This window comes from Haematobia irritans, chromosome 5 (genome assembly GCF_050003625.1).
Source record: "Haematobia irritans isolate KBUSLIRL chromosome 5, ASM5000362v1, whole genome shotgun sequence".
NCBI lineage: Eukaryota > Metazoa > Arthropoda > Insecta > Diptera > Muscidae > Haematobia > Haematobia irritans.
Window position 1 is genome coordinate 33454698 of NC_134401.1, and position 13619 is coordinate 33468316.

General features: G+C 28.9%; 1 protein-coding gene across 2 annotated transcripts in view; it reads right to left on the reverse strand.

Annotated features, from left to right (window-relative positions):
• Positions 1 to 13619, reverse strand: part of mbl (splicing regulator muscleblind) — a 318509-nt gene that overhangs the window by 14340 nt on the left and 290550 nt on the right. The gene's annotated exons all lie outside the window — the stretch shown is intronic.

Consider the following 13619-nt stretch of genomic DNA (forward strand, 5'->3'; position numbering starts at 1 on the left):
AGTCATTATTCTTTCTTTACTATACAGTTTAAATACTATATACACATATACATACATATATATAGAAAGTGAGAGAAAGAGAGAGTGAGAGAGAGAAAGTGACATCATTCCTTATGCTTATACAGTGGCTATGAAATTATAACTGAGTATTTTTCATTTATTTCGGTGTGTTGTTTTCTTAGTCTTTTTTTTTGGCGATATGAATATGAGTTATTATAGTTAAATGGAAATGTATACAGATTCCATGAAAATATAATGGATTCGAAGGCGGGCTAAGAAAAAAAACAATGTACACTAAAATAAGAAAAGGAGTTCGGAAAAGGCAATGAAAAATTTTGTAAATCTTTTGATCATGAACGAGGGAGAAGAAAACTGGATATTCTCTTTTTTAGCTCTAATCGTTCTATTTGTAATTATTTCTTCGCTCAGTGAAAGAGAGCTTAAAAGAACAAATTCGACAGTTCACCCACTCAGTGAAAGAGGGACTCAGAGAGTATGAGTATAAGTTATTATTATAAAATGATTTTGTAGACATAGTCCCATGGAAATATAATGAATTCGAAGGCGGGCTAAAAACACTTATTGACAATAATATGAGTATGAATTGAGAAAAGGCTATGGAAACTTTTGTAAATCTTTTGGTCATGAACGAGAGTGAAGAAAAACAGGGATATTATTTTTGCAACTTTATTCGACCTATTGGTAATGGTTCCTTTACTCAGTGAAAGAGAACCTAAGAGAAATTAAAGATTTCCAGAGGTGACATATCGGTTTGTTCCACTTTCATTTTAAGGAAATTCATTATTTTTACACAATTAAATATCGTCAAATATGAAGAAAATTGAAAGAACAATAAAAAAAAATTTAATGGCACTACCATAGGAATTTGAATCTATATTATTTTGCATTTTCACTTCAATAAAAATTCATTTGAAATTGGCTTTTATTAATTTGGGGGAAATTTACCTATTAAACTAGATATAAGAACGAAAAGAAACATCACAAAATGTCATGAAATGTTACTTAAAATCGCCGGCTCGAAATATCGAATAATGTCTCGTACCAAATATGAAAACAAGCTTTCAGAAAAAGTCTTAAGATATCTGAATTGAGGAACGTGGCGTATGGGAGCTATACACACAAACATTTTTTTCTGATTCAACCATGAAATTAATTTATCTAATTAATTTTTAATTGAAATGTCTTCATTCATAAAAATGATAGTACCAGTCACAGTTTTAATTGGGCATAAAAAATACTTGATTAAAAAAATAATAGATTTCATGAGCAAATTTCAGCTAATTTTTATTTGATTCCTTTCAATTTAATTGATGTTGATTACTAAACTCAATAAATTGTTTAATTAAAAACGTGTGTGTTTTTCGTTTGATTAAAAGATTTATTGTTTGAAATAAATCAAAAAAACATAATGTTTTTAACTGACATAGTCTTCCGAGTTGAATTAAAATGTCAATTGTATCAATAATTTTTTTAATTAAAAATTTAAAAAAATCAATAATTGACTAAATGATTCTAGTTTAATTAAAAAGTTTATCATTTGGTAAAGTGCTAAAAAAGATCGGATGAAAAATAACTTGCCGGAATATTTATTAAATCAACTCTGGAATTATTTGACTTATATGCTTGTTAGAGCAACAAAATGTTTTTGTTTTTCATATCACATGTGATTACTTAGATTTTAATAGCCAAAAAATAAGTCTTTGTAATTTAGTATGACGGAAATAAGCCTCCCAATCCTTCGGATGTGCTCCGATAGGTCCCATTTTCAATGCCATACCTCGAAGCTCAAGACGCCAAATCTGTGGACTATACATTTGCAATACTTGTCCACAGAAATGAATATTATATTAAGTTTTCAATTAAAACTTAAGTGAACTTAAAAACTAGTTTCGTTTTTTAATTAAAACAAAAATCAATAAAAAAATTAATCTAGTTCTAGAAATTTGATCAATTAATTTTTTAATTGACATTGATGATTGATACTATAATTTCCGTTATTGAAGAATATTTAATTATAAAGTAATGGGATTAATTAATTCCGTGATTGAAACCAGCTTAAAAAGGAACATCAATATTTAATATTGGGCTGTATGGAAATTTACATGCCAATCGAAGTTGTTATACCTTGACGGAATAGGGGTGCAGAGTAATAGTCAGAATATAATAACCGATATATCCATGAAAATAGGCCTACCAGAAATATAGGACATTGTTCCCAAGTATTGGCAGTGTCGCTGCTGTCATAGCTGATCCTTTATCTATTCGTTACTCTATTTTTTGTTCGCACGTCTTCATTTTTATTTGTTATCATTTTTTGTGTAAAAATTCTAACCATAATAAAATCTTCTAGTAACATTTCTAGGTAAGTTTTTCTCTTAAAAATTCTCTTGAATTTGTGTTGAAACTTTGAAATGTCGTTTGTAAGAAAAAGGTCCCATATCATTTACAGGGAAAGAGAGAAGTCTACCGTATAACTCATTATTATCAGTAATAAGCTGTAACCCAAAATAATTATAAGCTCGTATTTCTTTTATAATGATATAAAAATTGCCTGAAACACATAAATTTATTTTTTTATGAAACACTGTGCCTTGTGATTTAGTTTGCAAATTCCTCATACACAAGTCATCTCTCTGCACACCACGCATCTTCTCCAGAACTAACGTTGCCAACTTCAACCATTACTAGCTCTCTTAAAATTGATGGTTTGTTTGGCGTAAAGGCGCGGAAGCGCAATTAATTTGATTAACCTAATTTAAGTTTTAGCACAAGAAACAAAAACAAGAAACAACAAAAACAAAACAAGCAAATGCTATACTATGTCAGAAAATATTCCCCCTCACCCCAACCTTCACTACACGAAGAGTCAAAATTAGTAACATAGACTAGATGGGTTTTCTTAACTTTTCCCCTTCACTCTCCATTGCCTCTCTGCTCATGAGTTGCCCACTCTCTTCGAAATTGTTAATGACCAACCAACACCACCTACCAACCAGATAAACATACCAAGGTCTAAACACAAAAAAGCAGGCACAAGCACATGGTTTGGTCGTGCAGTTCGTTATTTCTGATATTGGTAGGACCTTTCATGTCCATTTGCCAAGTTATCATGAGGACAAATGCTTGAGAGGCCGACAGAACGACAAACGCTATTTGAACCTAGTTGAGCAGTAAATACAGGTGTGTCAATAATGTATACAACACTGTGGTGTTGGGGGGTACAATAGGTGGGGTATACACACACGTAAGCTGAAATACACCTATGGCAGTTAGGTTACGAGTGTGTGTGTAAATTTGTCTCTACTTGAGTTTTGTTATTTTTTGATGTTGTTGCTATTGTTGTTGTGGTTGGTCATAGGGGACCAAAGGATAGTTTGCTTTGTAAAGCATGTTCTTCATGTAGAACAAACCAACCCATGTTGCAGTGGCCATGTTAATGGCATCACTCTACTAAAAAGAGGGTCAATTCAATTAAGCCAAAAATTTTCGGTTGTGAACATTTGGCAATAAAGAACAAACCAAATGGAGATGAGGAAAATACACGGCACATATCTTCAAAAATTTAGATGGCTACATCACCGAGGAGCTAAAGGTAGGGTTTTCTCATCCGTTGTCTCGAATGTTTTCGGGACTCTTCTCCGTTCTATATTGGCCTGTAGGTGTAGTGTAGTTTTGCCATGTTTACATTTCTAAAGGATGAACCCTGATGATGATGATGGTGTTTAGTGTAAATTGCTGTTTATGTGAATGTAGATTTTTCAGGTAAATAATTTAACAGTGTTTATCTAAAATGTTTAAAGTAATTATCCTAAATGCTTTAATCATCTAAACGTAGAAGCAATTAAATCTCTCACCACATGTCACACTAAGAGGCTTTCATAGAGCATAATTCAAGGATTAAAAGAGATTTGATAAATAAATTGAATGTTAATCCTTGAAGATATTGAATTGAGTAATTACTGTAAGAATGTGAGATATGAGTTGAAATTCTTGTTATTCTAGTTGATTTACCTAGCTCCCAAGTACGAGGAATTTGGTATAAAACAAAGATGGCATGTCTAGAATTAGATTGCTTTAAAAAAAAATAATTTCTGGCGTGAATAATTTTTTTTCTGATTCAAATTAATTGATCCAATTATCTTTTTAATTGAAATATCTTCAATCACAAAAATGATATTATCAATTAAAAAATTAATTGAAGGTCAATTAAAAAATTAATTACAGGTCAATTAAAAATAATTGATACTATTAATTTTTGTGGTTGATTTTTGTTTTAATTAATCAATTAAATTTTTAATTGAATATTTAAAATTTTAATTGGAAAAATTTTAGTGAGGTTTTTTCTGTATTGCTGTGGTTAGGAGGCAGCTCAATATTTCAGGCTCAGACTATTCAGTCCATTGCGATACTACATTTGGTGAACTTCTCTCTTATCGATTAAATGTTTATTTCAATGAGAAGGGACCTCTTTTTTATAGCCGAATCCGAGTTGCATATCATATTTTGGTGAAACTAATTAGAGTAACGTTAGACCACTCAGCATTGGTGACATCAGATAAACCCCCGCCGTGATTTGTCGTTCATTTATAACTGGATTGAAATCAAGAGCGTTTGTATGCAAGGCGGGCACGCTAATCACGGTAAACAAAAATTGGAAGTTCATCTTAAGTTATCACTTTTAAAGTACATCCAAAAATGGTGTTCTTAGGATGGACTTATTTGCACTTCACAAGAACTTCTTTTGGGGTGATACATAAAAATCCTTTGTTTTACGCAGTTTTACAAATAAATTGAAAATTTCACAAAACTTTCAATCACATTTACATTTCATTCAAATTTTCTGAGCTTAATTTTTGCAAAATTTATATATTAACTTGATATTGACGGATTTTGGGTGGAAAGTCAAAAATTTTGACAAAAAATTCAACAATTATTAATACATTTTTCTGATTTAAATTAATATTTTTGATTAATTGGCGGCTAATTTTGAGTCGAGATGAGTCGACATATTCGGCGGTGGCTTCGAGTGGCAAAACCTGGTCGGCGGCGGCTAAAAACGGCGGCGCGACTCGGCGGATTCATTCTCTGGCAAGGAGAAATAAAATTGGACGATTGAATATTGAAATATTGGCAAGTATTATTCAAAAAATCTTTACGTAGAGATACAAGTAAAAAAGTTAAACAGAAAATTGTTTTTGTGAGTTTTTTTTTCTAATATTTTGAAATAAAATTCGACATACTAAAATTGCATCACATTTGAAGAACTAATGCGAAATAAGTGCTATGGATGCATAAAAACATGACTTCTGTCCTGTGATAAGCCCATGTAAAATTTATAGTTTCTTTGTCAATTTTGCGCCACTACCCAAAAATAAAATAAAATAAAAAATACTCAAAAATAACATTTCCTTTGCTATTGGGCTACGCTTTGTTTGCTGGGTAAGCACTCGACCAGAATAAATAATATAGAGAGTAAGACAAATATTTCTAGTAGGCGCATTTTCATACTGGGATGCAAAGGGCGAAGATCGTCTTATTGGCTAATAGATTTTTTAAGCAAAATAATTCATTTTTTTGTAGTCTTTGAATTCGACTTGAATTCGTCGAAAGTTCGTAGTCGTCTTTCTTGGAAATCGACTTTCAGATTTGATATTTTTGAAAATATACCCAAATCGACTTTTGCTATAGGTTAAAATGGACCAAGCGACTTTTTATAGTTGAAAATCGTTGTTTCCACTAATCGATTTTTTGGCAAAAGAAGTCGATTTTGTGTCATTTTTAAATTCGAATTTTGTCGTCAAAAGTTCGTAGTCTCTTTCTTAAAAATCAACCTTGAGATTTGATATTTTTAAAAATCAACCCAAATCGACTTTTGATTTTGGTTAAAATCGACTAAGCGACTTTTAACGAAAACTAGACTAAACGACTAATCGATTTGATATTTTTGAAAATATACCCAAGTCGAATTTTGCTATTGGTTAAAATCGACCAAGCGACTTTTAATAGTTGAAAATCGTTGTTTCGACTTATCGATTTTTTGGCAAAGGAAGTCGATTTTGTGTCATTTTTAAATTCGAATTTTGTTGTCGAAAGTTCGTAGTCGTCTTTCTTAAAAATCATTTGATTTGATATTTTTGAAAATTTTGATATTTTTGAAAATCGACTTTTGATATTGGTTAGAATCGACTAAGCGACTTCTAACGAAAAGTAGAAAATCGTCTTTTCGACTAATCGATTTTGTTTTGTCAAAAGAAGTCGTTTTTTTGTAATCTTGAAATTCGAGTTTCCGACTAATCGATTTTTTTTTTGGCAAAAAATTGCTATTGGCCAAAGTCAGCAAAAAGTCGAAAATCGTCTCTTTAGCTGTTCGATTTTTTTTGTGGTAAAAGGAAGTAGAAAGATCAAAGTCGGTTTTTTATAATCTTTAAAATCGACTAAGCGACTTTTAATGAATATATGAATATAAAAGTGTCTTTTCGATTAATCGATTTTTTTTTGCAAAGACTAAGACTCGAATTCCAGTCGAAATTGTGATGTGTTTCAAGTAAAAAACGTCTTTAAAATAAAAAGTTGAAAAACATGTCCTATATTTGAACGATTTTTTGCTTTGTAGTCAGGAATGCAAAAAGACAACAAATTTAAAGACAATTTCATTAAATTTAAAGAATATTTCTGAATTATTAGCCCAAACATTTTTCCTTTCATTTTACGATACCCATTTTTAAGTGAAATCACTTAATTATAAGGACAATACGACTTCATTGAAAAGTTTATCGATTTTTGGACAAGGAAAAACATTTTATGTTAGAGAAATGCGTCTTCTATGCTAAGCAAAATTTGCATTTGTATTTTAAGGACAAGAAATCTTTGACCTCACGACAATATTGTTTTCAGTGTACGATAACATTTAATTTAAAAATTATTTTAAAAGGAATATGCGGTGAATATGAATATCTACAATTAAACGGGTTAATTCCATCTTAAACATTGAAAAAAAAATCGAAATTTTTATAAAAGTTCGGCCAGGTCGAAGCTTATGTACCCTCCACCATGGATTGCGTAGAAACTTCTTCTAAAAACTGCCATCCACAATCGAATTACTTAAGTTGCGGTAACGCTTGTCGATGGCAAGGTATCTTAAAACCTCCAAACACCGCCTTCTAAATTGTATGTAAGTCCATACATGGTATATATAAAATCAAAATAGATCGATCAAGTACGTATATAATTCAGTTTGACAAAATTTTCTATAGAACTACAATTTTCACAAAATTTTCTATAGAAATAAAATTTTGACAAAATTTTCTATAGAAATAAAATTTTGGTAGACTATTTTTGGCTCGAGTGGCAACCATGATTTTGAACCGATATGGACCAATTTTTGTGTGATTGGAGATCGGCTATATATAACTATAGACCGATATGGACCAATTTTGGTATGGTTGTTAGCGGCCATGTACTAACACCACGTACCGGATCGGATGAATTTTGCTCCTCTAAGAGGCTCCGGAGTTCAAATCTGGGGATTGGTTTATATGGGGGCTATATATAATTATGGACCGATATGGACCAATTTTTGCATGGTTGTTAGAGACCATATACCAACACCATGTGCCAAATTTAAGCCGGATCGGATGAAATTTGCTTCTCTTAGAGGATCCACAAACCAAATCTGGGAATCGGTTTATATGGGGGCTATATATAATTATGGACCGATATGGACCAATTTTGGTATGGTTGTTAGCGGCCATGTACTAACACCATGTACCAAATTTTAGCTAGATCAGATGAAATATGCTTCTCTTATAGGCTTTGCAAACCAAATTTGGGGGTCCGTTTATATGGGGGCTATACGTAAAAATGGACCGATATGGCCCATTTGCAATACCATCCGACCTACATCAATAACAACTACTTGTGCCAAGTTTCAAGTCGATATCTTGTTTCGTTCGGAAGTTAGCGTGATTTCAACAGACGGACGGACGGACAGACGGACGGACGGACGGACATGCTCAGATCGACTCAGAATTTCACCACGACCCAGAATATATATACTTTATGGGGTCTTAGAGCGATATTTCGATGTGTTACAAATGGAATGACAAGGTTAATATACCCCCCATCCTATGGTGGAGGGTATAAAAAGTCGTCTCACAATGTCGAAAAGTTCATTTTTCCAATTTTTGAAAAAGTCAAAATCTTTCGAAGTCGACTTTTTCAAAATACTGTAAAGGTCGAAAATCTTTCGAAGTCGACTTTTTTCAAAATACTATAAAGGTCGAAAACTCTGTGGCCAAAAATAAATGTGCCGCTTTTTATTGCAAATTGATTTTTTGTCACTTTTTAGAAATGATCAAAGATAACGTTGGATATATGGATAACTTGGCCCCAAAGGAGCGAAATTTCGAGTCGGGTTTTTTAGGGTATAGTGGCTTACCAGATAGTGATGAGAAAAATCAACGACTGAGTCCATCGTGTCTTGTTAGTACGTTCGTCTTTTCATTGATTATACGAGAGGGAGCCAATAACTGTTTAACCTGGCCGCCTGACTCAGAGTAGTAATTGCCTTGAAGACAGTCAAAAAATCAAATCTGGATTTTTAAGTTTGTTCCGTCATGGCCCATTTGCAAAATATGTTTTGTCTGAGATTAGTCTTGTGGTGCTTTACAAAACAGACTGAGAAAGTTAGAAATGTGATTAAGTCTCACAAATCAAATATAAATCATATTCCTTTCGCCTCATTAAATATAAAGAATACTTTTTTAAGTTCACTGGCCTTTTCTGGACTCGCGTAATTTAAAATGAAACAAAAGAAAAGCAAAAATACGCTATGGGTTTTTTTCTCCTCTACCATGGAATCCATTAAATTTATGGTGTCTGTGTTCTCGTTATTTTTTTGTTTGTTTGGAGGAGATATAATAACAATTTATCTACCATATGGTGTAATGACTCTGTTGTTTTGCCAATGGGCTACTTAAGACAATGGTAATTGAAGCAACCACCAAAGAAGGATCTTCAATAAATCAGTTGTAATTTTCTTGTTTTTCTTGTTTAGGTAACATTAAACTTATAATTAGGCTTATATACTAAATGTATGTAGGTAATTATAAAATAATTATTATTTACGGTAGAGTAATTTTAATTAATTTTTGGATTTTTGGTAATACAAATATTTTTGTTTTGATTTCTAGGAATAACAAAAAAAAAAACTTTATTTATTTAAAATTATATTAAATTACTTTAGTATTACATTTTGTAATAATATTTAAATATCCTCTAATATTTGATCTAACATAAAACTTGCTGGTTTCTTAAGAAATGTGTATTTTTCTAAACAATTTTTTTTATTAAAGAAATGGAAACAAATAAAATAATAAAAAAACGAAAACAAGAAACTTTAGAGATTAAATATTTTAAAGGAAAAAAAGCATGTAAGCCTTGAATATTTAAAACAAAAAAGATTTTGTTTTTTGCTTTTGAAAAATATGTGATTCTTATTATTTTTATTTTGCTGGGATGGGAATATTCGGGATTGAAAAAAACATATAAGTAAAAGCTTTTCTTTTAATACCTGACCACTTTCATCGGTATATATAACATAAGAAGCATTTATGGGAATTTTCTTAGAGGCTATAATATAATTATTTTATATATATAAAGAAATTTTGTTGTTAATATTATAAAATTATTCATTAATGGTTGGTGTAGAAAACATGCATAGACATTTTTTGATTCATAGATTTTTTTTTGTATATTTGTGGCATGCATCGTTCATTGAGGTGTTTTTTTTTATTTGTGGTAGAGTGTATTTTTTTTTTTGCAAAAATCCATTATTTTTATAGAAAAAATTTTATAGGCATTTTATTTGTGTAAGCATGTAGGAAAGAAAGAAGATAAGAAAATATATTTAAAAATAAGAAAATTCTTAAAAATATAATTTTAACAATATTTTTTTTTTGGTATCAAGGAAATTAATAATATATATGTTTATAACAAAAAAACAAAATCTACGAAAGCTTAAATATCCAATTAAAGAAAAAAAATGTATAAAAAAGAAAGCCAAGCATTTGCACAAAACCATATTAAATGACTGTGGCGGCCCGTAACCATTATTGTTATCATAATAATAAAATTTCCTCTAAAAAAACCAGTCAACAGGTTGCCAGTGTTGGTCGCATTTATATAAGAAAAAAACTCTACTTCAACTATAAAACACAAAAAAGTTTATACTTTAGTTCATTGTGGTCCATCTACAACTAAAACAAATGGAAAATCTGTAGGAAAAAAAAACTTTTCACACAAAAATCTTTTCTGTGGGCGTAGTTCGCTTGTGTGGCGGGACAATGACAAAACTTTTTCCACCCTGGGCCCCTCAATTCAAATTTGAGGTTTTTGTAGAGTTTATTTTGATATCACCCTTAAACAAGTTAATAAATGTAAATTAACGCCTTTTTTCAGTTTTTCTTTTTCGGTTAGGTACTTTTGCATTGTTTCCCTTTCCGCCCAACATGTGCCGGAAGTTCCCACAAAATCCTAGAGAACTACACTAGTGTATTTCCACCACACATACATTTAAAACAAATAAAAGAAATGAGAACATTAGTCGTCGGTTTGTTGTTAATGTTTTTTGTTTTTGCTTTATTTTTATGGTATTCTCTCTCTGTTTTTGGTAGGATTTTGGATATTTTGCCTTTGGTTTGTGGGAGTATATCTAATAGTAATTTGGCTTTAGACAACGTTGCGGCCCTCTCAATGAAATGAATATTTACAATGGGTTTTTGACGATATCGTTTTCTAAGAGGAAAAGAAGGAATATCGTTTGAGATTTTAAAAAAATTTATTTCTGTAGGAAATTTTTTCAAAATTTTATTTCTATAGAAAATTTTGTGAAAATTTTATTTCAATCGAAAATTTTATGAAAATTTTATTTCTATAGAAAATTTTGTCAAAATTTTATTTCTATAGAAAACTTTGTCAAAATTTTATTTCTATAGAAATTTTTGTCAAAATTTTATTTCTATAGAAAATTTTGTCAAAATTTTATTTCTATAGAAAATTATGAACATTCTAATTTTAACAGAATATTTTTTCAAAATTTTCATAGAACATTTTAACAACATTTTACTTGTAGAAAATGTCAAAAATGTATTTGTTAGACAATTTTGTCAGGATTTTATTTTCATGTTTTTTTTTGTATCTGTGGAAAAATTCCCAATATTATATTTGTATAAAAAATTTGGTCGAAATTGTATTTCAATAGAAAGTTATGCTAAAATTTTGATGTCTGCAAAAAATTTTGTCAACGTTTTATTTCTATAGAAAATTTTGTCAAAATTTATTTTTCTTAGAAAATTTTGTCAAAATATTAGTTTGATAGAAAATGTTGTCAAAATTTTATATCTATAAAAAATTTTGTCAAAATTTTATTTCTATAAAAATTTTTCTAAAAATTTTATTTCTATAAAAAATTTCTCAAAATTTTAGTTCCATAGAAAATTTTGTTACAATTTTGATTTCTATAGATAATTTTCTCAATATTTAATTTCTGTAGGAAATTTTGCTAAAATTTTATTTCTATTGCATTTTTTTCAAAATTTTATTTCTGTAGAAAATGTTGTCTAAATTTTACTTCCACAGAAAATTTTGTCAAAATTTTATTTTTAAAGTAATTTTGTCTAAATTTTATTTCTACAGAAAATTCTTTCAAAGTTGTATTTCTATAGAAAATTTTGTCAAAAATTGTTTTTTAGAAAATTTGGCAAAATTTTAGTTCGATAGAAAATGTTGTCAAAATTTTATTTCTATAAACATTTTTTCAATATTTTGATTGCTCTAGAAAATTATCTCAACATTTTATATCTATACAAAATTTTTATTTCTATAAAAAAAATTTTCTCAAAATTTTAGTTCCATAGAAAATTTTGTTAAAATTTTGATTTCTATAGATAATTTTCTCAAAATTTAATTTCTGTAGGAAATTTTGCCAAAATTTTATTTCTATTGATTTTTTTTCAAAATTTTATTTCTATAGAAAATTTTGTCAAAATTTATTTTTTTTAGAAAATTTTGTCAAAATTTATTTTTTCTTAGAAAATTTTGTCAAAATATTAGTTTGATAGAAAATGTTGTCAAAATTTTATATCTATAAAAATTTTGTCAAAATTTTATTTCTATAAAAAATTTTCTTAAAATTTTAGTCCCATAGAAAATGTTGTTACAATTTTGATTTCTATAGATATTTTTCTCAAAATTTAATTTCTGTAGGAAATTTTGCCAAAATTTTATTTCTATTGAAATTTTTTCAAAATTTTATTTCTGTAGAAAATGTTGTCTAAATTTTACTTCTACAGAAAATTTTGTCAAAATTTTATTTTTAAAGTAATTTTGTCAAAATGTTATTTCTAACAAAAATTCTTTCGAAGTTGTATTTCTATAGAAAATTCTTTCAAAGTTGTATTTCTATACAAAATTTTGTCCAATTTTTTTTAGAAAATTTTATTTCTATAAACATTTTTTCAATATTTTGATTATCTCAAAATTTTATATCTATAAAAAATTTTGTTAACATTTTGTTTCTATAAAAAATTTTCGCAAAATTTTAGTTCCATAGAAAATTTTCTCAAAAGTTTAGTTCCATAGAAAATGTTCTCAAACTTTTAGTTCCATAGAAAATTTTGTTAAGATTGAACATTTTGTTACAATTTTGATTTCTATAGATAATTTTCTCAAAATTTAATTTCTGTATGAAATTTTGCCAAAATTTTATTTCTATGGAATATTTTGTCAAAATTATATTTCATTCATTTTGTGTGTTATTGTTGGTTTCTCTTCAATCATTATTGTTGTTTTTGATTTCAGCTTAAAACCATGCATTGACTAAACTACAAGTGTAGCTTAACCAACAGAGGAAAAGTATGCTTGTCAAATTTATTTGGGCAAAGCCCTATAGACTGCAAGATGGTTGGATGTACAGCTGTTTCGGAATTACCACATTCCTCATCAGCATCCTCTACTTGCAGCAAAACTATCAACCAATTATCAGACTCAATCCAAAGTGAATTCAACCCAAAGTGAACTATACTTGAACCTTCCGAAAAAAGGTTTAATAGTCGGCTACTGCCTAAACAAATTTGCAAGCATATCCCTTTTCCTTTGCCAAACTCAAATCATTGATTTGAATGTGGTTGGCTGGGTTTGTTTTTGAGATTGCTTCCTCTATCTATCATTAATTCTATGGACCATGTGGTCATAGTTTCATTTCTGTAAGAAATTTTCTCAAAATTTTAATTCAATAGAAAATTATGTTAAAACTTTGATTTCTATAGAATATTTTGTCATAGTTTTATTTCTATAAGAAATTTTCTCAATTTTTTTTTCCATAGAATATTTTGTTGAAATTTTGATTACTTTAGAAAATGTCAAAATTTTAGTTCTAAAGTATTTTATTTTTTATTTTTATTTCAATAGAAAATGTTCTCAACATTTTATGTCTCTAAAAATATTGTCAACATTTTATGTGTATAGAATATTTTATCAAAATTGTAGTTCTTCACATAAATTTTGGCAGAATTTAGTTCTAAATTTAAAGTTTGTCAGAT